Source organism: Mytilus californianus, unplaced genomic scaffold, assembly GCF_021869535.1.
Source record: "Mytilus californianus isolate M0D057914Y unplaced genomic scaffold, xbMytCali1.0.p SCAF_6, whole genome shotgun sequence".
In the NCBI taxonomy this organism is placed as follows: domain Eukaryota; kingdom Metazoa; phylum Mollusca; class Bivalvia; order Mytilida; family Mytilidae; genus Mytilus; species Mytilus californianus.
The window spans coordinates 113,686,771-113,710,528 of record NW_026262712.1 but is presented as its reverse complement, the minus strand read 5'-3'; the positions used below and the strand labels follow the sequence as shown (position 1 = coordinate 113,710,528).

The 23,758-nt window shown below is 33.0% G+C and overlaps 1 protein-coding gene across 1 annotated transcript in view; it reads right to left on the bottom strand.

The window, feature by feature from the left end:
* Positions 1 to 13,685, bottom strand: part of LOC127706728 (uncharacterized) — a 59,211-nt gene extending 45,526 nt beyond the window's left edge. Inside the window, exons 1-3 of the mRNA XM_052211386.1 lie at positions 13,630 to 13,685; positions 9,222 to 9,300; positions 7,790 to 7,868 (exon numbers count right to left, since the gene is read on the bottom strand). The gene's annotated coding sequence lies outside the window, so the exon portion shown is untranslated. The remainder of the gene's footprint in view (positions 1 to 7,789; positions 7,869 to 9,221; positions 9,301 to 13,629) is intronic.
* Positions 13,686 to 23,758: the final 10,073 nt, after the last annotated feature.

The following is a 23,758-nucleotide window of genomic DNA, read 5'->3' as shown; positions in this document are numbered from 1 at the left end:
TAAAGGAAATATTGATTCGAAATTAAACATTCAGACCACTTTGATTTTTGTGTACCTTGCTAGCCTTCTTTCAAATAAGTTGTTTGAACATTGTTATGCTGTTACTATATTTTGGTTTATCGCTTTAAAAGTTCTAGAGTTGTCATTATGAATTTTTTGATCGTTATGGCAGTGTGACCATATTCACAATGAACATAGATTTGTTCGCAGTGTCATAGTTTTCCTCATTTGTCTTACCCAGACTTGATATTATATGAGAAATCCCGTAGGTTATATATTTCTCAGTCTTTGTACAAGGGATTTTGATAATCTTTTCATCGTTTTGATCATAGTTCCCTTTACCCCCTGACTACGTACAGAAAAGATTTGATAATCTAAAATAAGTTTTCCAACCGGTGTACAGAATTTCACGCATTTTTCTTTCGAAAAAAGTAGCAGCATGCAAAGACCCATAACAAGGTGTCAGACACAAAGTGAAAGTATTAATTTTAACTAAGACATTGCGCTTTTTCTATCCAGTTGGATTGTAGCCCTTTTTGACACATATCCCGTTTCAAATTCATTTGTCTATATTTTAAAGTTGACTTTAAAAAAAAGTGTCGTAAGTCAAAATGTTGCTCTTAAAAATGGGGTTTTCAGGCATGAAATTTTGGTGTCAGAGGTTCAGAATGCAGAATTTTGCACCATTTATCCCAAAATATCCGGGGGACTTTTGTGGAAACGGTACCCCTGCCAAACAAAAAACCCTTTGTGAGACGAGATGAGTTACTTCGCGATCTATTAGAGTTCCTGCCGTACCAATGTAAATTTGAACGCTACGCGTCTGTAATGGTAAAAAATGTATATACTTATACATGTTGAAGGGGATATAGTTACATGAATGGTGCATCCGACAAACCACAAACAATTTTTTCAGAAAAGACTTATGTTTATCAATGGGTCATCATACGGGAAAGAGTTTTTCGGCTACGATCTCATTGGAGGTGATAGCCCTGAGATGAGATGTATCAGAGAAACCATTTGTATGCTGTTTATCGATATGCTCTTAGGCAACGTCAATGGCGTAGGATAATGACGTCATACATTCTTTTCTACTTGACTTAAAAAATCAAGCGTGATATGGAAACTCAACACGCAGAGAGATGAATGAGAACATTTAGAAGACAGTGCAAAAGTAAGGTAATTAAAATGACTTTTTTTCATTCTACGTCGTTAACAGAAAATCCGCTTATTAAACGTTATTTATATTTCGACCTTTACAGAAAGTCTACCAATTTAGATGTTTCAATACAACGGCTAACAATATAAAATGAATTAAGGTACGAACAATGCTTATAATAAAATTTTCAGCAAGTGTAATTTACTAAGCAAAAAAGAATCTTGTCAATTTGATTTGGTATCTGGTTGAATGCCACTTTGTTGTCTTTCGCCTCTATTCTTCAATCCGATTAAAGGTAGCTGATCTCTGTAGAACAGTTGTATACAGTTGCGGGCATACTATACATTTACAGGGTAGGTAGTGGGGTTGCTAACGTGAAATGTTATCTAGACGTCCAAGAGAGGCAAACGAAACCAAAGGGACATTCTAACTCATAAGTTTGAAATAAACTGGCAACGCCATGGCAACACAAGAAGCGAAAAAGACCATTAAACAGACAACAGTGTACAAAATACAACATGGAAAACTAAAGACTTAGCAAAAGGAACCGCACTAAAAAACGGGGGTTATCTCAAGTGCTTCTGAAGGTTAATCAGATCCTGCTCTACATGTGGCACCTATCGTGTTGCTCATCTAAGTACAAACCCGTTGATAGGTCTTATTTTTACGGAGGTACGGAGGGCGTGATTGTGGTTACGACTTTTGAAACATATCCGTCGTCATCTGTAAAACCAACTCGTGATGACGTCATTAAAATTTTTGAAAGAATGATTTCAACTTCAGCACTTTGAACTCTTGGTTTGATAGCTTCCTTCTGAGCAGCAGTCCTCTATCAAGGAAATCATGATAGGAAACGCAATCCCTGGAATATGGAATCAAATGGGAGATGTGTTTGCTACATGGGACATTAACGGTAACGATTTGTCTGCACCAGATGCGCATTTCGATAATAAATATCTCTTCAGTAATGCTAAAGGGCAAAATATTTGTCAATCCAAAGGTAAAAAAATAGCCAAAGCCGGACAAGGAACCAGAGCTTTGCATGAGAGAGATATGTTCCTTTATTTGAAATAATTTCTAGCATTTAGTAACAGCAAATTTTAATACCGAAAAATCCGTATTTTCATGTCAGTACCGAAGTACTGGCTACTTGGTTGGTGATACCATCGGAGACTAACAGCCCACCAGCAAAGGCATCGACCCAGTGGTAGTAATAACATTAACGGTACCGATTGTTGTGCACCAGAGGCGCATTTCGACAATAAATGTCTCTCCAGTGATGCTAGAGGCCAAAATATTAGAAAATCCAAAACGTTTTAAAAAGATGAACAGCTATAATAAAAAAAAGGTAAAAAAAAGTACAGCCAGGCCGGCAAGGAATAAGAGCTTTGCATGAGGGAGCTATATTTCAGCTTCCCAATTGTGTGAACTTTATCACAATTTGGAAGCTGCAATCCTTTCCCTTGTCTTATAGTTATGTTCTCAGCCCACCCTCATCGTCAATGTGTAGATGTATAGCAATATAGGATGCAGACTAAACTGTATCTGTTGTATCCTTTTCAATGGGACATATGCGTTCAAAATAGTCACAAAACTTTGAATATTTAGTGAGAGGACATCATATACATAGCGGAAAATGAAGTTAAAGGATAATTCTAGCTTCTTTTTATTCATCCTAAGAAGCTTCTCTATGAAGTCCGCCTTAAATGAATAAGTCAGCAAGAAGTAGCGCACAATTGGTACCCATGAAAATGTCGATTGTTTGTTGAAGAAACACAGCCTCCAACCCATGTTATCAATTAAGAAGACAAGCATCTTGATTATGGCAGTTTCAGAAACAAATTTGTTTGAATCAAAGTTATTTTTAACAAAGTACGATTTATCCCTTCCTAAGACAAGAAACTTGTTTCAACGTTTTTCATTCTGTTTATGAAACAAAGCAGGACCAACTATTCTAATTTGTCTTTTAGTTTGAAATGGTAAATACTCAAAAAGTCAACAGTGTAATTACTATTGCAAGATGAAAGAGTCTTAGATTGTACATGTATGTCATCTAACACATCTTTGGAAGTTCCGTGAATTCTGGAATAGAGGTAGTTTCGCAATAACTTTGAAGGTTAGCTTTGATTGCTTTTAAAATTGATGTTAATAATTTAGAAAGAGGTTCTTTGAGCATTAGGAAGACCCACTTATGTAATTTAGGTATCCAATACATCGAGAAAAAATAACGTTCTTCATCTTCCGTTGAAATTCCAGAAGAACCTAGAACAGACGTATGATTATCCTTAGCTAGTATCGTGGGGGTATGTGTTGAGTTTCCAACTGAATTGTCAATACCTAAAATTCATTTACTAAATAAAGGCAACAGTAGTGTACCGCTGTTCAAAAGTCATAAATCGATTGAGAGAAAAACAAATCCGGTGTTACAAACTAAAACCGAGGGAAACACATCAACAATAAGAGGAAAACAATGGAATAACAGAAACACTGAAGTGCAACAAAAAGAAACGCCAACATACATAGACACCAACTATTTGATAACAACTGCCATATTCCTGACTTGGTACAGGACATTTTAAGAAAAAAATGGTGCGTTGAACCTGGTTTTATGACTAACCAAACCTCCCGCTTATATGGCAATGTTAAAAAGTATCGCTAAAGTGACAATACTATGTGACAGGAATACAGCACAAACAAACGAAAGAACACTCCGCACAGAAAAACGCGAATATAAATAATGTGATAGTCGTTACAATATGTAAACCGCTGAATAACAACGAACATATTCCATTAACGAAAACACAGGACAAAACAAACAGTGTCTTTTTGTGACAAATATATAATCTTGAAATTCATACAATTATTTTCACAATACTAGTCCAAACAATTATTATGATTATCACGGTATTTTAAATAAATGCTGTGACGACATCATAATTATTTGGTCTAACACAATACTTTATCCATGGAAAATGGAAATTAACTCAAAAATACTGACAAATAAGACATTTGTGAAAATTAAGCAGTTTATGTAATGTTATTTACACACAAACACGATGTTGTTTGGGGCTTTATCTAAAGTGACAACACCATATTGGTTACGGAAATAGGACAGGTACTTTGCAAGATTAAGGCATTTAAAGGTTGAGGTCGCATGTTTATTCATAGACTCATTTAGGTTTTTTTTATTCTGATTTGTATCAACGACCTTACGGTCATAATGCATACGGACACAGTATCTACGTCTTCTTTCTCGCGTTTAACTCATTGCCGGGTATAATCCTTTACTTCATCCATCAGTATTTTAAAGTTGTGTTTCCAATTGATTGATTTAAGGTCATGATATTTTTAATCGTTGGATAAAAAATTTCGCAGAGAAGTGTTATTGACAAAGTTTAGGTCGACAGTAATAACGTGACCAGTCAGATTGTAAATAGAAGTGGAACTAGCACAGGAACAAGGTTTTGACTTGAAGTCTTCAATATTGCGATTCTGCAACACGTGATTGTAAAAAAAAATAATGTTGCAATGGTTTGGTAAAGCTATAAAAAAGATAAACTCTGACATATTGGGAACTGATGCATCTTTTTTAAGATTGATCTTAATTATGAACTAGAAAACGTGTACATGGAGGTTTCTTTTTCAAATGAAACTTGGCTTGATTATGTATGAAAGTAAGTTGTACCAATTATAATAAACAAATCAGCGATGATTTTTTTTTTAATAAAAATTAGAAAAACTTACAACAAAAAATGCCGTTATTTTAAATCATGAAAATTTAATAAAAAATGGATTTTTTTCAGAAAGCATTATCTAGAGCATAGGTATAAATAGAAATAAAAGCAACAGTAGTTTATCGCTGTTCAATAGTCATTTTCGATTAATCGAAAAAATCCATGTTACAAACTAAAATCGAGGGGAACACATCAACTACAAGAGGAAAACAACAGACAATAGAAACACTGAACTGCAACATGAACAAACGCCACCATACATAAAAACGGACTATTTGATAACAACTGCCATATTCTTAGTACAGGACATTTTACGAAAAAATGGTCGATTGAACCTGGTTTTATGGCTAGTCAAACCTCCAGCTTATATGGTAATGTTAAAAATATCGCTAAAATGACAACATTACGTGACAGGAATACAGTATAAATAAACACTCAGGACAGAGAAATACATACATAAAATATATAATAGTACATTACAACATGTGAACCACAGAATAACAACGGACACCTCCAATGAATTTACCACAGTACACCAGTCCTCCAAAAACGAAGTTCAAACTGCACGTCACATGAATGTATCAGCGTCACAAAAAGTGACGTATTTTTGTGACGTTTATATTATCACATGTTACTTTCTAAACATAGAATAGATTTGTTTTATTGTAGACACGAACTATAATATAAAATTAGGATTGAGTTTGTAATGGTGTTGTTTTATGTATTTTCTAACCATGACAAGAATATTTAAAGGGAAATGTGTTTGTAAATGTGTTATTTGTTTTATTTAATAACCATGTCGGTTTTTTTTATAAATCAAAACTGTGTATAAACAAAAAAAAAAATCCGTGCATAGAGTAGCTTTTAACTCATAAAAAAGAAACAGCTGATTTATTATCTTAACTTTTACTGTTTCTGTTGTTCCGTTGTTTTCCTCTTACAGTTGATGTGTTTCCCTCGGTTTTGGTTTGTGTCGCGGAGTTGTTTTCGCTTAATCGATTTATGACTATTGAATAGTGGTATACTACTGTTGCCTTTATTTAAAGACATATAGAAAATTAAAAAAAATAACTGTTATATAATGCAAGATGATGTTAGACAAAACAGTAAACAAACAAACAACATAAAACAAAAAACTGTAGAAGAACCACGAGTAGCTCGACTATACAGACAAATAAGACATGTGAAATGTACCGAACATACAGAATTTATACCACAAACGATAAGACATTATACAAATAATACATAACTGACAGGGTGATATTCCAGATTGTTACCCCGGGAAAACATTGTCAACTGAGGCGAAGCCAAGGTTGACAATGTTTTTTTTTCGATTGGTACTAATCTGCCCTATCACCCTCTCAGATATGTGTAATTTAATTTATTATACTGAATGTCCTATCATTATTGTCTTTTACTGTTGAATTTTAAATTTAAAGTATTTTACTATGACGTCAAGTACATTAAATCGTTACAGATACTAGAAAATTCAACAGAAGTGAAGCAACATGTTTATTTTGTTTCATTTTGACAGTCTATGAAAATGTTCTGGGCCAAAACGTAGAACTTGATCATTGTTTTCAATTAATTGATGTAAATGCAACATATTGTCCTTTACATTATCGATTTTTGATTGGTCTGCAGGAGAGGGTGACAATCAAAAAATTGTCTCCCGCTCAGCCATGGGATAGAGAAAATTGTCTCCCTCGTATTGGTCAATCAAAATCTGGCATTTTAACATGAAGTATAATAAAACACAATATCCAACGAGACTTACAAAAGAAACATCATAACTAAATACAGGAATGTATAAATACCGAGACACGTCGTATAGCAATGCAAATTCACATTCGGCAAAACAGTCATATTCGGGAACAGGTCACGTTCGGTACTTAGCAGACAAGACGACGTAGATAATAAACCACAATCTAAGACGTGGTAGAAATGTCGTTTGTTAGTTTAGACACAGACACATCGTATAGATCAACCAATTCGTGATGGTGTCCATAAAATTTACGGAGTGTCATTTTAAATCTTTCCTCCTCATAACTCTGTTGGAGCAGTTTTTGCGTAAGGAGCATACTCCTGTATATGAAGTCTATAGTACTAACATGCACGAGCATAGTGTATCAATTTTAAAAGATTTGTAAACACTATAAGATGGGGCAGAGGGTATGTTACTGCTTAGAAATTGGAAATTGATAATAGGGACGTTAAAATCATCCCGTTTGTCATAGATTTTAGTGTAAAGTCGTCCATCTGTGTCAATATTGAGGGATATATCAAGGTATGAACCAGTCCTTCAAGTATCAGTAGTATCCTTTATTTCAAGTTCACTGGGATATTTGCGACGAAGTACGATATTCCATGTTTTCACATGAATCGGCTTGTGTTTACTTTTCGAATACTTTTCGAATAAGACAAGTTCAGTTTGTCTGTATGTCTGTCCAATGGAACGAAATATCTTGAGGCCGTATGGTTGCCTTTAATTGCTTACATTCACTTCATTTGAACTCGAATTAGTGGAGAGTTGTCTCATTTGCAATAATACCACATCTTCTAAATTTTATATATTCTTTATTACAAATTTAGAAAAAAAAGGGATCAAAATTGTATCGTATGACCATAAACTGTTACTCCTTGTTGTTCAAGAATTCGCTAACCAACATTTGTAATTTATATTGTTATTGTAATTGTAATTACTGAATGATTTAATATAGATTTTATATATATACAAAACTGAATAGCATGATGAAAGATATCATATATCGTCGGTAATTACCACCCCCCCCCCCCCAAAAAAAAAAAAAGACTTAACACTGGAAGAACAATCTTAATGATATAATGTCAAATTTAAATGAAATACATTGGTTAATAAAACGTCGATTGGTCTTACCGTATTCTGTCTGAGCGGATTCAATATTAGTCGGTCTTTACATACTTAAGTTGGGTAAGTTGGTGAAAAGTTCTTTTATCTAAAAATAGAAAAGTAAAGTTCCTAATGGGTTCATATATGTTTAAATTCACTACATCATTAAATTAAAAATAAATTGAATTAGAAATAATTATACCAGAAAATCTAAACAAATATGAAAAAAAGTTATTAAAATCATTGGGAAAAAGTTTTTGATAATCTCTGATTTTGCTCGGGTATATTTCTTATGACTATTTACTCATATTGGATATCAGGTATTGAAAAAGGTCTGAACCAAACAAAAACATACATTTGTCTATCTAGTAACTGTATTAGCTATGATTTACAACTGTATTGTGATATTGTTTAAAAAATACTAATTTGGAATTGTTTTTAGAAACAGGGCCACTTCAGGGCCTTATCGCACTTACGAGATATACATTTTTGTTTATGTCGTTTAAATTGAAACACTAATATGAATAGGTTCATTTGTACGAAAGAAAATATTTAAATCTTCATAGTATAATACGATATTTGCCAAAAACTGTTGATTAAAAGAATGATAATTAAATTTGCGTTTAGAAATTTGATATGGGTATTGTCTTATATATTTAGATGTAAAACAGTCGACTTATCTGCAACGTTACTGAAAATATTATATTTCCGATTATAACACTTTGGATTCGCATACCGAGTGATGCATCGATATGCATGGATAGCAGCTGTCATTTGAAATAAATATTTAAACATAATTTCCTACATTTCACCTCGTTGAAAGTTGTTCAGGTAGCTAGGAACATGACGCACTATCTTTGAAAAAACAAGTCATAAATGAATAAGCAATAACTCACGTGAATATCCATGATATCGACCTGTTAAGTTTATGTTTTTACGTGAATCGGCTTGTGTTTACTTTTCGAATACTTTTCGAATAAGACAAGTTCAGTATGTCTGTATGTCTGTCAAATGGAACGAAATATCTTGAGGCCGTATGGTTGCCTTTAATTGCTTACATTCACTTCATTTGAACTTGAATTGGTGGAGAGTTGTCTCATTGGCAATAATACCACATCTTCTTAATTTTATTTATTCTTTATTACAAACTTAGAAAAAAATGGGATCAAAATTGTATCGTGTGACCATAAACTGTTACTCCTTGCTGTTCAAGAATTCGCTAACCAGTATTTTTAATTTATATGGTTATTGTAATTGTAATTATTGAATGATTTAATATAGATTTTATATATATACAAAACTGAATAGCATGATGAAAGATAGCATATATCGTCGGTAATTATCCCCCCCCCCCCCCAACCCCCTAAAAAAAAGACTTAACACTGGAAGAACAATCTTAATGAAATAATGTCAAATTTAAATGAAATACATTGATTAATAAAACGTCGATTGGTCTTACCGTCTTCTGTCTGTGCGGATTCAATTTTAGTCGGTCTTTACATACTTAAGTTGGGTAAGTTGGTGAAAAGTTCTTTTATCTAAAAATAAAAAAGTAAAGTTCCTAATGGGTACACATATGTTTAAATTCACTACATTATTAAATTAAAAATAAATTGAACAAGAAACAATTATACCAGAAAATCTAAACAAATATGAAAAAAAGTTATTGAAATCATTGGGAAAAAGCTTTTGACAATCTCTGATTTTGCTCGGGTATATGTCTTATGACTATTTACTCATATTGGATATCAGGTATTGAAAAAGGTCTGAACCAAACAAAAACATACATTTGTCTATCTAGTAACTGTATTAGTTATGATTTACATCTGTATTATGATATTGTTTAAAAAATACTAATTTGAAATTGTTTTTAGAAATAGGGCCACTTCAGGGCCATATCGCACTTACGAGATATACATTTTTGTTTATGTCGTTTAAATTGAAACACTAATATGAATAGGTTCATTTGTACGAAAGAAAATATTTAAATCTTCATAGTATGATACGATATTTACCAAAAACTGTTGATTCAAAGAATGATAATAAAATCTGCGTTTAGAAATTTGATATGGGTATTGCCTTATATATTTAGAAGTTAAACAGTCGACTTATCTGCAACGTTACTGAAAATATTATATTTCCGATTATAACACTTTGGATTCGCATATCGATATGCATGGATAGCAGCTGTCATTAGAAATAAATATTTAAACATAATTTCCTACATTTCGCCTCGTTGAAAGTTATTCAGGTAGCTAGTAACATTACGCACTATCTTTGAAAAAACAAGTCATAAATGAATAAGCAATGACTCGCGTGAAATATTTATGTTATCGACCTGTTATGTCAATTTATTTCCTTTGTCGTAAACTTGCAGTGCATTTAAAATATACGGTTTAAATACTTAGACCGATATTACAAAAACTTTAAATCTAAAATATCTTTTGTGCATTTTATTTACATAGAATATCTTGTATATATTTATATATATGATCAAGTGACAGATATACCCTTTAATCGATATTACAGAAACTTTAATCTAAAACATATTTTGTGTATTTTATTTACATTCTGGTGCGGGCTGAAGTGTCTGATAATAGAAGTACTTCTGGAGAATGTCGTTCGTGTGATGAAAAACGCTGCAAATGCTTTTTTACTTTTTGGTATTTTGGAAAATGTAGCTTGTGCTGTATTTAGACCCCTCTACAAAGACATTTGTTTTGCATGCACACAACGCAATCATAGGTTTGAACTTTGTTTTCAATTCAGACTTGCTTATATATATATATATATATATACAACTCGTCTAAACATCAGCCCAACAATGTTAGATCTGTAAATTTGCTTTCGCAAATTTTTTGTTCTTCCCTCGCCGGGATTCGAACTCATGCTACTGATATATCGTGCCACCAAATCGCCTGCACTGTATTAGACGCGCTTGACCACTCGACCAACTACTCTTAACTATAATAAAGCTTTCGGTGGCCGGGTGTACATGTACATGATATAGAAGGCATGAAGATGGAATTGTTACAGATCAGCTGAAATATCTATTGTAAAGAATCCTACAAATTAATGCAAGATACAGTCACAGAAATAATTATATCTATAAGTACGTCTGAACCAGTGACAACTCTACAACAGATTTATCCATCGGATCACCAGCAGTGATGGTGATACATGGCTGTGTACATTCTGTATATACAACTCAAAAAATAACAATTCCATCTTCATACCTTATATATAATGTACTGTATTACATCGGTTGCACCGGGATTTTTACGGCTTCTTGTACTCCTCAGAATGTAGTAATATAACACAAAAAGAACAAATTTAGGTGAGGAATATGAGTTTTTCATTGATAATTGAATAATATCATGTTATAAATATGATTATATGGGGGATAAAACGGAACAACCAAAACAGCATCGTTTGTATAGGGCTTTTACGGTTGACAAAATTACAGAATTTGTTCTATTAGAATCGAAATAATTCATGGCAGCCGTAGATTTGCTCTCATTTAACGATGGGTTGGGCAGTTACATTCATATTATACACCTCGCTATCGCTCGGGATAAAATAATCAAATATAAATGCCCAAACCATGGTTAAATGCAAGCAAATCTACAGCTGCCATGAATTATTTCTTAAATCAAGCATCTTGATAATGTCAGTTTCAGAGATTTTTTTTTTTAATCAGAGTTTTTTTTTTTTACAAAGTACAATTTATCCCTCCCTAAGACAAGAAACTTGTCTCAACATTGGCCTTTTTTTATGAAACAAAGCAGGGCCAACTTTTTTAATTTGTCTTTTAGTTTGAAATGGTGAATACTTGAAAGTCAAATGTTTTAAAACTATTGCAAGATGAAAGAGTCTTAGATTGTATGTCCTCTAATATATCTTTGGAAGTTTTTAGAATCCACGTCTGATACTCGCCGCCTCTACAATAGGTAGTTTTACAATAACTCTGAAGCCCAGTTTTGATTCCTTTTCAAATTGATATTAATAAGAATTTCGTGGAGCACTTGGAAGACCCACTCATGTAATTTGGGTATCCAATACAGTGAAGGAAGATCATGTTCTTCATCTTTGGTTGAAATTCCAAAAGGACATAGAACAGGAAAAAAAAAAACTTAAGTCTCAACGAAAAGAAATATAAGTAAGAGTTACGTTCCAACAGTGGTCTAAAAATGTGTAGATTTTGAACATGTTGACGGAAATATAGTTAACTTGAATGGTGCAGTCAAAAAACCACAAAATTGTTTTAATAAAAACTTATGTTTCATCATGGGTCATCATACGGGAATGAGTTCTTCGGCTGCAATCTCATTGAAAATGACGTCATATGTATGCTTCCGGCTTCAAATGTAAACACCGGGCTTTTTACGGCTTCTTGTACTCCTCAGAATGTAGTAATATAACACAAAAAAGAACAAATTTAGGTGAGGAATATGAATTTTTTCATTGATAATTGAATAATATAATGTTATAAATATGATTATACGGGGGATAAAACGGAACAACCAAAACAGCATCGTTTGTATAGGGCTTTTACGGTTGGCAAAATTTCAGAATTTGTTCTGTTAGAATCGAAATAATTCATGGCAGCCGTAGATTTGTTTCATTTAACCATGTGTTGGGCATTTATATTCATATTTTACCCCTCGCTAGCAGGGCCAACTTTTTTTATTTGTCTTTTAGTTTGAAATGGTGAATACTTAAAAGTCAAATGTTTTAATACTATTGCAAGATGAAAAAGTCTAAGATTGTATGTCCTTTAATATATCTTTGGAAGTTTTTAGAATTTACGTCTGATACTCGCCGCCTCTACAATAGGTAGTTTTACAATAACTCTAAAGCCCAGCTTTGATTCCTTTTCAAATTGATATTAATAAGAGTTTCGTGGAGCACTTGGAAGACCCACTCATGTAACTTGGGTATCCAATACAGTGAAGGGAGATCATGTTCTTCATCTTTGGTTGAAATTCCAAAAGGACATAGAACAGACCTATGAATATTCAGGATTTCCTCCATGGTAAGTGTCGTAGAGGTATATGTTGAGTTTCCAACTGAATTGTCAATACCTAATTCATTTATCAAGCATTATTTGTAATGTTATTTATACACAAACACGATGTTGTTTGTGGCTTTATCTGCGGGAACAACAACACATTTGTCATGGAGGTAAGACACTGGTTTGCAACATTTATGTTTTTATGGTTTATGTATTCATAGACATATTTAGTTTTTTTAATTCTGATTTGTATCAACGACCCCTCAGCCTCAATCCATTAGAAAACACTATCTACGTCATTTTTCTCGCGTTTAATTCTTTTTCTGGTATAATCCCCGACTGAATCCATTAGTATTTTAAAGTTGTGTTTTCAATTGATTGATTTAGGCTCACAGTATTTCAAAACTTTGGATAACACATTTCTGTCAACGAAACAGAAATGTCTAGTAAATGCCTTAAATGTCAACCCTATTCTTTTAAAAGTAGAATATGTTGGTTAATTTTTTTGATTCGTATTTTAATTGACTTGGTTAATTTTTTTAATACGTATTCTAATTGACTTGGTAAAACAGTTTGTATACCAATTTCCCTCAAAAACAAGGAGTACGATCAAAACTGAATCATATGGCCATAACTTTTACTCTTTCTTGTTCAAGAATTCTCTAACCACCATATGTAATTTACAGATGTTATATATATTAAACTAAATCGCATAATGAAAGATAGTGTATATCCTCTGTAATTACTAAAAGAGTTAAACACTGGAAGAACAATCCGAATGAAATAATTTTAAATTTAAATAAAATACATTGATTTACTAAAATGTCGATCGAAAGATGATAATTGGTCTTACCTTTTTCTGTGCGAATATCAATGTTAAACAATCTAGTTACACACCACAGTTGTTCTAACTTGACTTTTTCTATTTTTAGATTAACAAACTATGCACTGTTCATGTCATTTAAATGGAAAAAATTCAAATATATAGGTTCATAAGTACGAACAAATGATACAATATTGGTTGTATGATAAGATTATAACATAGGTAAAAAACAAACAATTTAGTTACATGTAGTTAGAACAGTTAATCAATAGAATAATAATTAAATCTATGTTTAGACATTTAATACGAGTATTGCTTTAGATATTCAAATACAAGATAGTCGTCTTATGTGTAACGTTGCTGAAAATTGATAGCAGTAGACGAAAATCCTAACCAGCCACCCTGTCTTGCTTATTTTGAAGTTTATGAGTTTCACACAGTTTTTGGTTCTTAGATTGATTGATTAGAATGATTTGTTATTTGAGATAAATTTTGAAACATAATTTCCTCCATTTTTCATTGTCGAAAGTTATTCAGGTAGCTAAAGTTGAATTTTCATTTTTTTCACATTTAGACTGTTTCCATGGCAACGATGGCCATTTTGAGAGTTCTAAAGACGGATGACACCCTTTCGAATGACGAATTATATTTCCTGACATTTCATTCAATCTGGAGTCATGGTAACGGCAATTTCAAACCCTAAATGCACACTGCACAGAAAAAAAGTCTGAACGGAACAGAATATAAATAAGAGGTACTTTCTAAAAGTGGTCGACAAATGTGTAAACTTTGAAGGAAATATAGTTAACTAGACATCTTATACGTTCAGGTATTTCACATTAAATCTTTTATGGTAATATTCTATACAAAGCACACAAATGTCGCCATTCACCCCAAAAGCTAACTAAACCTTCAAACAGACTTATTCAGAAGAGATACAGTTACGATACTGTTGACAGCTCATCAAAGATGGCATCTTTGGAAATGTATATTGATTCACTCATAGGGTGTTTTCATCGGAAATAAACACATTGATTCTAAAACCAGTTGTTGGCATGATACGGATTATGTTCGTCTCGTATATTTTATGATGGTATGATACTAAACCTATAACGGGAGGGATTTTGCTTTATTTTTATATGATGAAGACATTATCTTTCAATCAGTTTAATTGAGGTCTAGAACTGGGATGTCATTACAGTAACTGCTAGTAGTCATGTGTTAATTTAAGTTTATCATTGGCATTTTGCTTAGTTTCTTCTGTTACCTATTCTAACATCGGACTCGGACTTCTTTAGAACTGATTTTTTTTGTGCGTATTGCTGCGTGTTTATTTATTCTAAATTAGGGTAGAGGTATAGGGCCTGAACTAGTACACATTTTTACTCCAAATGGTGGCCTTGCGCTGTTTTATGCTCTTTGGTCGGGTTGTTGTCTCTTTGACACATTCCTCGTTTCAATTCTCAATTTTATTTTTGATGCAGCCAATAACCCATAAATTAAATTAAAAAACCTTATGTTCATCAATGGTTCATCATATACGGGGATGAGTTTTTCGGCTACGATCTCATCAACGGCCATAGCCTTGACATGAAATGTATCCGAGAAACAATATTTACATGCTTTTTATCGATATATTCCTAGTCAACGTCAATGACGAAGGCTTATGACGTCATACAATATGTTTCTCCTAGACAGAGAAAATCCAATATCACTGCAGAGGCGTGATATGGAAACTCAACACACAGAGACATGAACGAGAACTTTCAGTAGTCCGCGATTAGTAGAATTATTTAATTTCTATATTTCTACTTCGTTGTGAACAGAAAATATACTAGGCCCCAATACAAAGGCTAACAATACGAAATCAATTAATGTACAAACAATGTCATTAAATGAAAATTTCAGCAAGTTTAAACTATGAATAAAACAGGAATCTTGTGTTGTTATCCCTTCGTGTTTATCTCTATTGAGAAAATATGTTGTCATTTGAAAATTCGTGGTGTGTAAAAATTCTAAGATTTTCTCAACAGAATTAAAGAAGCTGATCTCCGTAGACCAGTTTTATACAGTTAAAGGCATACATCACAGTTACAGGAGAGGGATGGGGTTGCTAACCTGAAATGTTATTTTTCGCGATGTCAAACTGTGACAAATTGGGAAAGGGTGCATTTTTTACGACTGATCTTAATCATGGCGGGTGATGTGTGCAGCGCTGGAGACACTAACCCTATCCACACACCTTGTTTCGCTCCCATTTTGGAGTTCATGTGATCCCCCCAAATTTTGCACGTTACCTTGATTTGTTATTTGAAATGGATCAAGAAGTATCAGTGGTTTCATTTAAACTCGTCGAAAGATATTTAGGTAGCTGCAAACATTACGCACTGTCTTTGTAAAAACAACTGAATATGTGAGCTTTTTTCTATAATTGGTCAGTAATTATACTAATTATAATGTCGTAAAATGTTTTTACCTTGAAAATAATGCATTTCAAGAAATAACACATGAATGCTCATGTGAACTTCACATTAATCTTAAAATTTTACGTGAAATTCACCTCAAACGAGATTTTTCACATAATTTTCACAGGAATCTCATGTGAATTTTTTCACGTGAATTTCACATAAACCTTACAAAAAAAAAAGAATTGGTATTTGTCATGATCTAATCAAATTTGAAAATTCAGATGTTATTTGAATAATTTTATTTTGGAAATTTACGTGTATTTCACGTGAAAAAAAACATGTGATTTTCACATTAAATTCACGTGAACTCTTGTGAAATCAGTTTTATCTGATATTCACAAATAAGTTTGTTGTGTTTCAATTTCACATGAGATTCACATGAATCTAAATTCATGGGAAATTCCTGTGAGTGATATTTCCCTGTGTACGCTTCAAACATATCATACAATAAATAAAAAGACATCAAGTTATAATTGCTATTATTTTTCAACTTCGATTTGAACAGAAAAACCAACAGCTTAGTAGTCTTAATGCAATGGCTTCCAATGTGAATGCAAATAAGGAAACAACAATGACAATAAATAAACAAATTAGAAATCTTAACAAACTTATCAAAAACGAATCTTGTCAATTGTTGTAAGTATCTCTTTGTGTTTATGTCTTTTGTGAAATCATGTTGATATTTGAAATTTCGTGGTATGTAAAGTATAACATTTTCACAATAAGTTAGTTATCGCAGCACAAGTGGACTTAAATAAAGCATACTCAACCAGGATAGTAGCAGCTACTTTCCGTAAAGTTATTATCAAACATCTTGGTTCTCATTATTTGTCTTACCACATTTTTGTATTCTGTATGGACTATTGCAATAATAATAATAAAAATGTAATGAAATTATGTCAAATTGAAATAACATTATTCATCGAAAGATACCAAGACCTTGTTGATAAATATTCCGTATCAACTTCACAAATAATACATGATGGTCTTCACATATAGATTCTATGAACTGATATTGTTTTTCATCTTAATTACGTGTTATAGTGTTCTTTATCTATGTCTTTGTATATTATCAACTTTACTGTTCAGTTCATTTCTGGTAACATCCTTTTGGCGTGGCTCGGTATTTATACATCCCGCCATTGTGTTATTGTGCTATGGTCTTTTTTTTTTTGTATACTTGTCTTTCATTTTTGCTTATAAGCATTACAAACACAATTCCAATTTATTATTCTTGTCATGGTTAGAAAATACATAAAATAACACCATAGAGGTTTAGCTAGCTATGTATAAACCTAGGCTTAAACCACCATTATCTACATAAGGAAATGCTGTACCAAGTCAGGAATATGACAGTTGTTTCCCATTCGTTTGATGTGTTTGTGCTTTTGATTTTGCCATTTGATGAGGGACTTTCCGTTTTGAACTTTCCTTGGAGTTCGGTATTTTTGTTATTCTACTTTTTACTACAATCTAGTCGTTGTCAAATTTCTTCCTAGAAGAAACTATACTGCTAGCGAATTATTCCCCGAGGGCATCATGATCATTACCTTGGTATGCATGATGAATACAAAGGATACAAAGAACAAACCGGCTAGGACGTCGCCCGGGTTATCAAAGTCCTCTGCTAGTTTTGCTACACGGAAAACTGTAGCATTTGATTTATGTGTTCCGCTGAACATCCTACGGGACTCATGTACAGCCTAGAGGTAAATATTACTTTTGAAATTCAGATACTTTTCGAAACTTAAAACCATGAACTGTTAATATTTTTGACTGTTTAAAGATATTCGCTACTAGTGAGTCCTATTATTTCTACTTGTAAACATAAAAAAGGAAAAAGGAGCACATGTTAGATATGTGATATGTTAATCACTACTGCAGATTTCACTAGTAACATGAATAACTTAACAGGAAAAACTTATTATACATATCTTTTGAGCCTCTGGACTGTTCCACGGACAATGTCGTTTACGGAATTGAATGTACTTTGTGTGGGCTACATTGGTGAAACTCGACAAACTTTGCGTAAAAGGATGAATCAACTCCGGTCTAATAATAAAGATCCGCAATTCAGGGTTCTTTATAACCATTTTATCACTTGACCATGATCCTTCTTTATTATCGAGAAAATCTATCTCCACACCAATAGCACTATATTAAGTACTCCTTACCGAAAAGATAGAAAGTTTCTAGATAAGGGAACTAGGTACTGCAATGACATATGGTTGCAGTAATAAACATCAAAGGAGAAAAACTTGTTTTAAGTCCAGGCTGCCGTGATGTAAATGTAATAAGCTTATTCAATACTAACTTAAGACCCCAGCAATACTAACTTAAGACCCCTAACTAAATGTTATTTTTATATACATATACACATTCATGGATCTACAATCTGGCATTGCACATGGTCATGTTTTTCTCTGACTGTTTATGACGTCTTTACACTAAATCCATTGGATGTTGGATGTGTACGGATTGATAATTTAGTCTTAGATGCATGATTTTTTTTTATTAGTTGTTAGTGGCTTTGAAATAGCTATCAGTAACTGCGAGTATTCTCAGATCTGTACTTAGTGTCTTTTTGTTGTTTTGATGTACAAGTACCCGGCCACGTTCACTTGTATTTGTAGTATTTGTATTTTTATCCATCTGATGAGTTAAGCCTCGTTCAACTGATTTTTAGAGTTCGTTCTTATGTTGTACTGTTACACCACTGTCCCAGGTTAGGGGGAGGGTTGGGATTCCGCTAACATGTTTAACCCAGCCACATTCTGTATGTATGTGCCTGTCCCAAGTCAGGAGCCTGTAATTCAGTGGTTTTCGTTTGTTTATGTGCTACATATTTGTTATTCGTTCATTTTTTGTACATAAATTAGGCTGTTAGTTTTCTCGTTTGAATTGCTTTACATTGTCATTTCGGGGCCTTTTATAGCTGACTGTGCGGTATGGGCTTTGCTCATTGTTGAAGGCCGTACGGCGACCTATAGTTGTTAATTTCTGTGTCATTTGGTCTCTTGTGGAGAGTTGTCTCATTAGCAATCATACCACATCTTCTTTTTTATAGTCATGGCAAACATCATTACCATCGGTTCAAAGTAAAAAAAGTCTGCCAAATCTAGAATGCTTTGATGACCTTCCTTCACATCCTAATTATCCGCTAGGGTTACATTACATTAGAACTTTTCTTTTTTCAATGCCTGTTATTTCAAAAATGTTTTAGGGATTATGAACTTGACAAGAGATTCATAAATACATTTTCTCCAATATACAGACTGGTAAGTATAATTTGTGATGTAGCTCTTTACTGCTTTTTTACAGCAGTCAGAACGGAACCATTACATGATGAAAATAGGAAATTCCTTCCAGTTAAGTTTTCATAAAAAGGAAGTAGATGCTATCAACATCAGCAACATTCTTCATCCGAAAGATGTTACATATAGAATTCCACTCCATTTTCAAAATCAGAATGTTCTGATTGTATCATAGCTACAGTTCCACCAAAACCATTGCACCTAAAGTATTTAACTATAAGGGAGCATTGCAGGACATTGATTTAGAAGAATACCTAAACAAAACCACTGACATGTGACTGTTCCCACTCGACTAATATTTACAGCCCCTCTTGCCACGTCATTACTGGGAATCTAAACATAATTCAACATGAACATCTCCGAAAGGTACTATTTCATGGTCCTAAGTTCAAAGAACCACAACACATCAATTGGAACCATAACTTCAAAATAATAATGGATTCCATTGAGGACTACACCTAGTCCTGGAACGAGAAGAAGTTGAACTGGACACTTTGTCACAATAGGCCAAAGCTATAAGGTCTGATAAAACGTCGAATCCAAAAGTGAATAAACTGTAAAAATGATCGACCAATGTCTAAAAGAAATAGTTCACAATGCTTTTCAATATAAAAATGGTAGCATAGGCTATAGATTTATTGCTTTGGGATACAATACCGCATATTTTGTCAATAGTGGAAAAAGGTAAAATATGCTATATATTGTGACTTGGATGGAGAGTTGTCTCATTAACACTCATACCACATCTTATTCATATACACCGTGAAACAAGTGATCAGTATGCTGAAGTTTCTTATTGAAAACATATTTTTTGAATTTGGAGGTAGACTTTTTCAACAAATTGTCGGCATTCCTATGGGAACTCTCATTGCCGACCTTATTTTAATGCGAGTGGGAGTTCCTTCAGACACTTCAGTCAAAAACAAGAAGATCAAAGAAGCCAGAACATTTAATTTTACATTCAGATATATTTATGATGTTCTTTCCATTAACAATCCAATCTTTTCTGATTGGGTTCCATTAATATATCATCCAGAACTAAAATTTAAAGATAAAACAGATACTGCTTCCTCTGCCTTATTCTTCTACTTATACCTCGAATGTGACATAAGCGGTCATCTTAGTACCAGAAGTTTAGCAGCAACATACCAATTTCACCTGCCTATGGGATATACATTTCACAACTCATTCGGTATTTAAGAGATTGCAGCTGCTACTCAGACTTTATAAAACTTCATCAATGTCTTGGCAGAAAGTTGATGAACCAGGGTCAAAGAACGTGGCGTCCGTTTTTTAAAAAAAAAATCTTTGGAAGATACCAAGACCTTGTTGATAAATATTCCGTTTTAACTTCACAAAAATTACATGGTGGCCTTGAAATATAGATTCTAGGTACTACTGACGTTATCTAAACTACATGTTATAGTATTCGTTTTATTTGTCTTTGTTAACCTTTTTTTGTTTAGTCCATTTCTGCTAACATCTTTAAGGCGTGACTCGGTATTTATACATCCTGCCATTGTGTTGTTGTGCTATGGTCATTGTATTCTTGTTTTTCATTTTTTTCTTATGTACTTTGTCTTTTGAGTGTATACATGCCATTTTGTGTTTCTTTGTTAATATATTTGTTTGTTTATATAGTGATTAGGATTATAACACAATGTTGACTGCTGTACACCAATTTTTGACATTTTTACCTATTATGTCTCTTTGTTTTGTTCACACATTGTTGTCAATATAACAGATTTATACAAGTGAGAGGTTATGCTAACTGTAAAACAAGGATGAATCCAACATTTCATACATACGGAAATGTCTGTTCCAAGTCAGGAATATTCAAAATTGGGGTACTGTTAATTCAGAAATTATTGATAGGTTTTTATTATTGCGCATAATGCGACAAGGTGAGTATCGCAATAATTATAACTCGCATTCAGATAACTGATACCTACATAAGTATGCAGATTTTCCTGAAATCGCAATAAATAGTCTCGTATGTTTGTCCATTCTGCAAGAGAGGGGGAAAATACCAGAGGGACATTCAAACTCATAAGTCGAAAAATAAACTGACAACGCCATTGCTGAAAAAGAAAAAAATAACACCAACAGACAAAACTATTGTACAAAATACAACATAGAAAACCAAAGATAGAGCTACACAAACCCCACCAAAAACTGGAGGTCATCTGCTGGTTCGGAAGGGTAAGCAGATCCGGCTCCACATGTGGCACCCGTCGTGTTGCTCATGTTAGTACAAACCCGGTAATAAGTCTGATTAGAAAGGTCACATTCGAGAAAAGGGGGCATGATTGTAGTTACGACATTAGAAACAGATCCGCTATCATTTGTGAAACGGAAATTCCATACCGGTCAACTAACTCGTGATGGCGTCTGTAAAACTTACGAAGAAATTACTTCAACTACACCATTTGGAACTATTGGTTTAATAGCTTCCTTGTGAGAAGCTATCCGCTATCAAGGAAATCATTATAGGAAATACAAGCCCTGGAATATCGTATCAACTTGGAGTTATTAAGGTACGAGGTTCTAGTCTTATCTTTCACTTTATTGAAAATGTTCCATTACCGATTACTACACTTCTGAGTGAGAGTGTGTATTTGTATTTGCATGGTGGGTGATGCATGTTTTGAAGGAGACGGTAATCATGTCCATGCATCCGTCTCACCCTCGTTTAAGAGTTGTGATTCACTCAGTTTTTGTTTGTTACCTTAATTGAAATCTTATTTGAAATGATTTTAAATGACATAGGACTACTAGCAGTTAAAACCAGTTGTTGTTGCATAATTTGGTGTTAAGTTCTACTCGTATAAAAAATATAATTGATGATGGCAAATTAAGAAACTCATGTCCGGAGGATTGTGGTTGATTTTCATATGATGAAGACACAATATTGCGATCACCTAATTGGTATGAAGCTATCTTGTCAGTAAGAAGTAAATCCAGAAAACACTACAATGAAAACTAATAACTGAGCACTATTAACCCTACCATTATATGCATGTACTAATTTGGATTGACCGTTGTGTATACACGTTAACAAACGAGGAAATGTTTAAACAGGAAACGCATGTATTAGGGTTTCATTTATTTATCATTTGTGCTTTAATGTATGATTCATAAAGAACATTTATTCCATGATACTATTATGGATTATGTGGTATTTTATGTTATTATAATATTTCGTGGTAAGTTTTTTAACATCCCCAATTACAAATTATAGAAACATGCAATAATTCTAATGCACCAACGTTAAGACGCAAGGAATTGCTTTTACAGGAAACTCATATATCAAAAATGTTTCTACGAAAATATTATGGATTCATCAGTATTTGTTGTAATAGTAATAATTCTAGGAAAGTTATTGAACATCCACCAAATTAAGTAAAAAAAAGCACATTTTTCTATTACAAAAAAGGCTGAAAAACCAAGGGGACTTCAAAAACTCAACTTGAAGAACAATTGACAACGCCAAACGAACAAGTCCACAAAACACTAAACAAAAATCTATCTTTTTGTGCAGTGTGACTTCAACTGTTTGCTTATTATGAATATGATATATAAGGATAATTATTGATGACACCGTCAATGAATGAGGATACAGTTTAACAGGAAAATATCAATTTAAATACTTCCATGTAAAGCAATTGTACATAAAAAACGTAGTGTTTAATGCTTTTTGAAATTGTTTTTTTTATACTAAAGATATTACATTTATCATGTTTATACAACAGCTTATAAAAGTTACAGTTCTGGCATTGTCACCGTCCCTTGCAACAGATACATATTGGTTTATTTTATTTTTTACCTTCACAAAAAAATAGAATAATTGTTACGATCAAAAGAGAAAAATCCTTTTTAAAACTTTCTACCTTGATGTTTTTGTGATTATGTCCTATTCCAAATTGTGACATTTTGACTGAATGTGATTCGCATGACAGGTGATGTATGCATATCTTGTTGTCTCCTTGACATATTCCCCATTTCCATTCTCAATTCTATATAATAAGTCCAAACGATTCCATCAGTATGTTTTGTTTTAACTAGATTTGTGTCTTTGTAATGGGTTTACGGTTGCCTATAATTGATTTCATCCACTTCACTTGAACTTCAGTGGATCGTTGTTGTCTCATTGACAGATATACCACATCTCCTTATTTTATATTAGAGATTTGAACATCAATAGAATAATATTTTCTCACCAAATCTACAAATACCAACAATTGTAATAAAAGTCTCAATTAAAACTTTATTCAAACTCATCATTTTGTATCAACGTTTATTTTTGCGTGAACCCCTGAGGGTTCACGCATATTTATTAGTTAGAAATATAGTCTATGGAGGAATATTCGGAAGCTA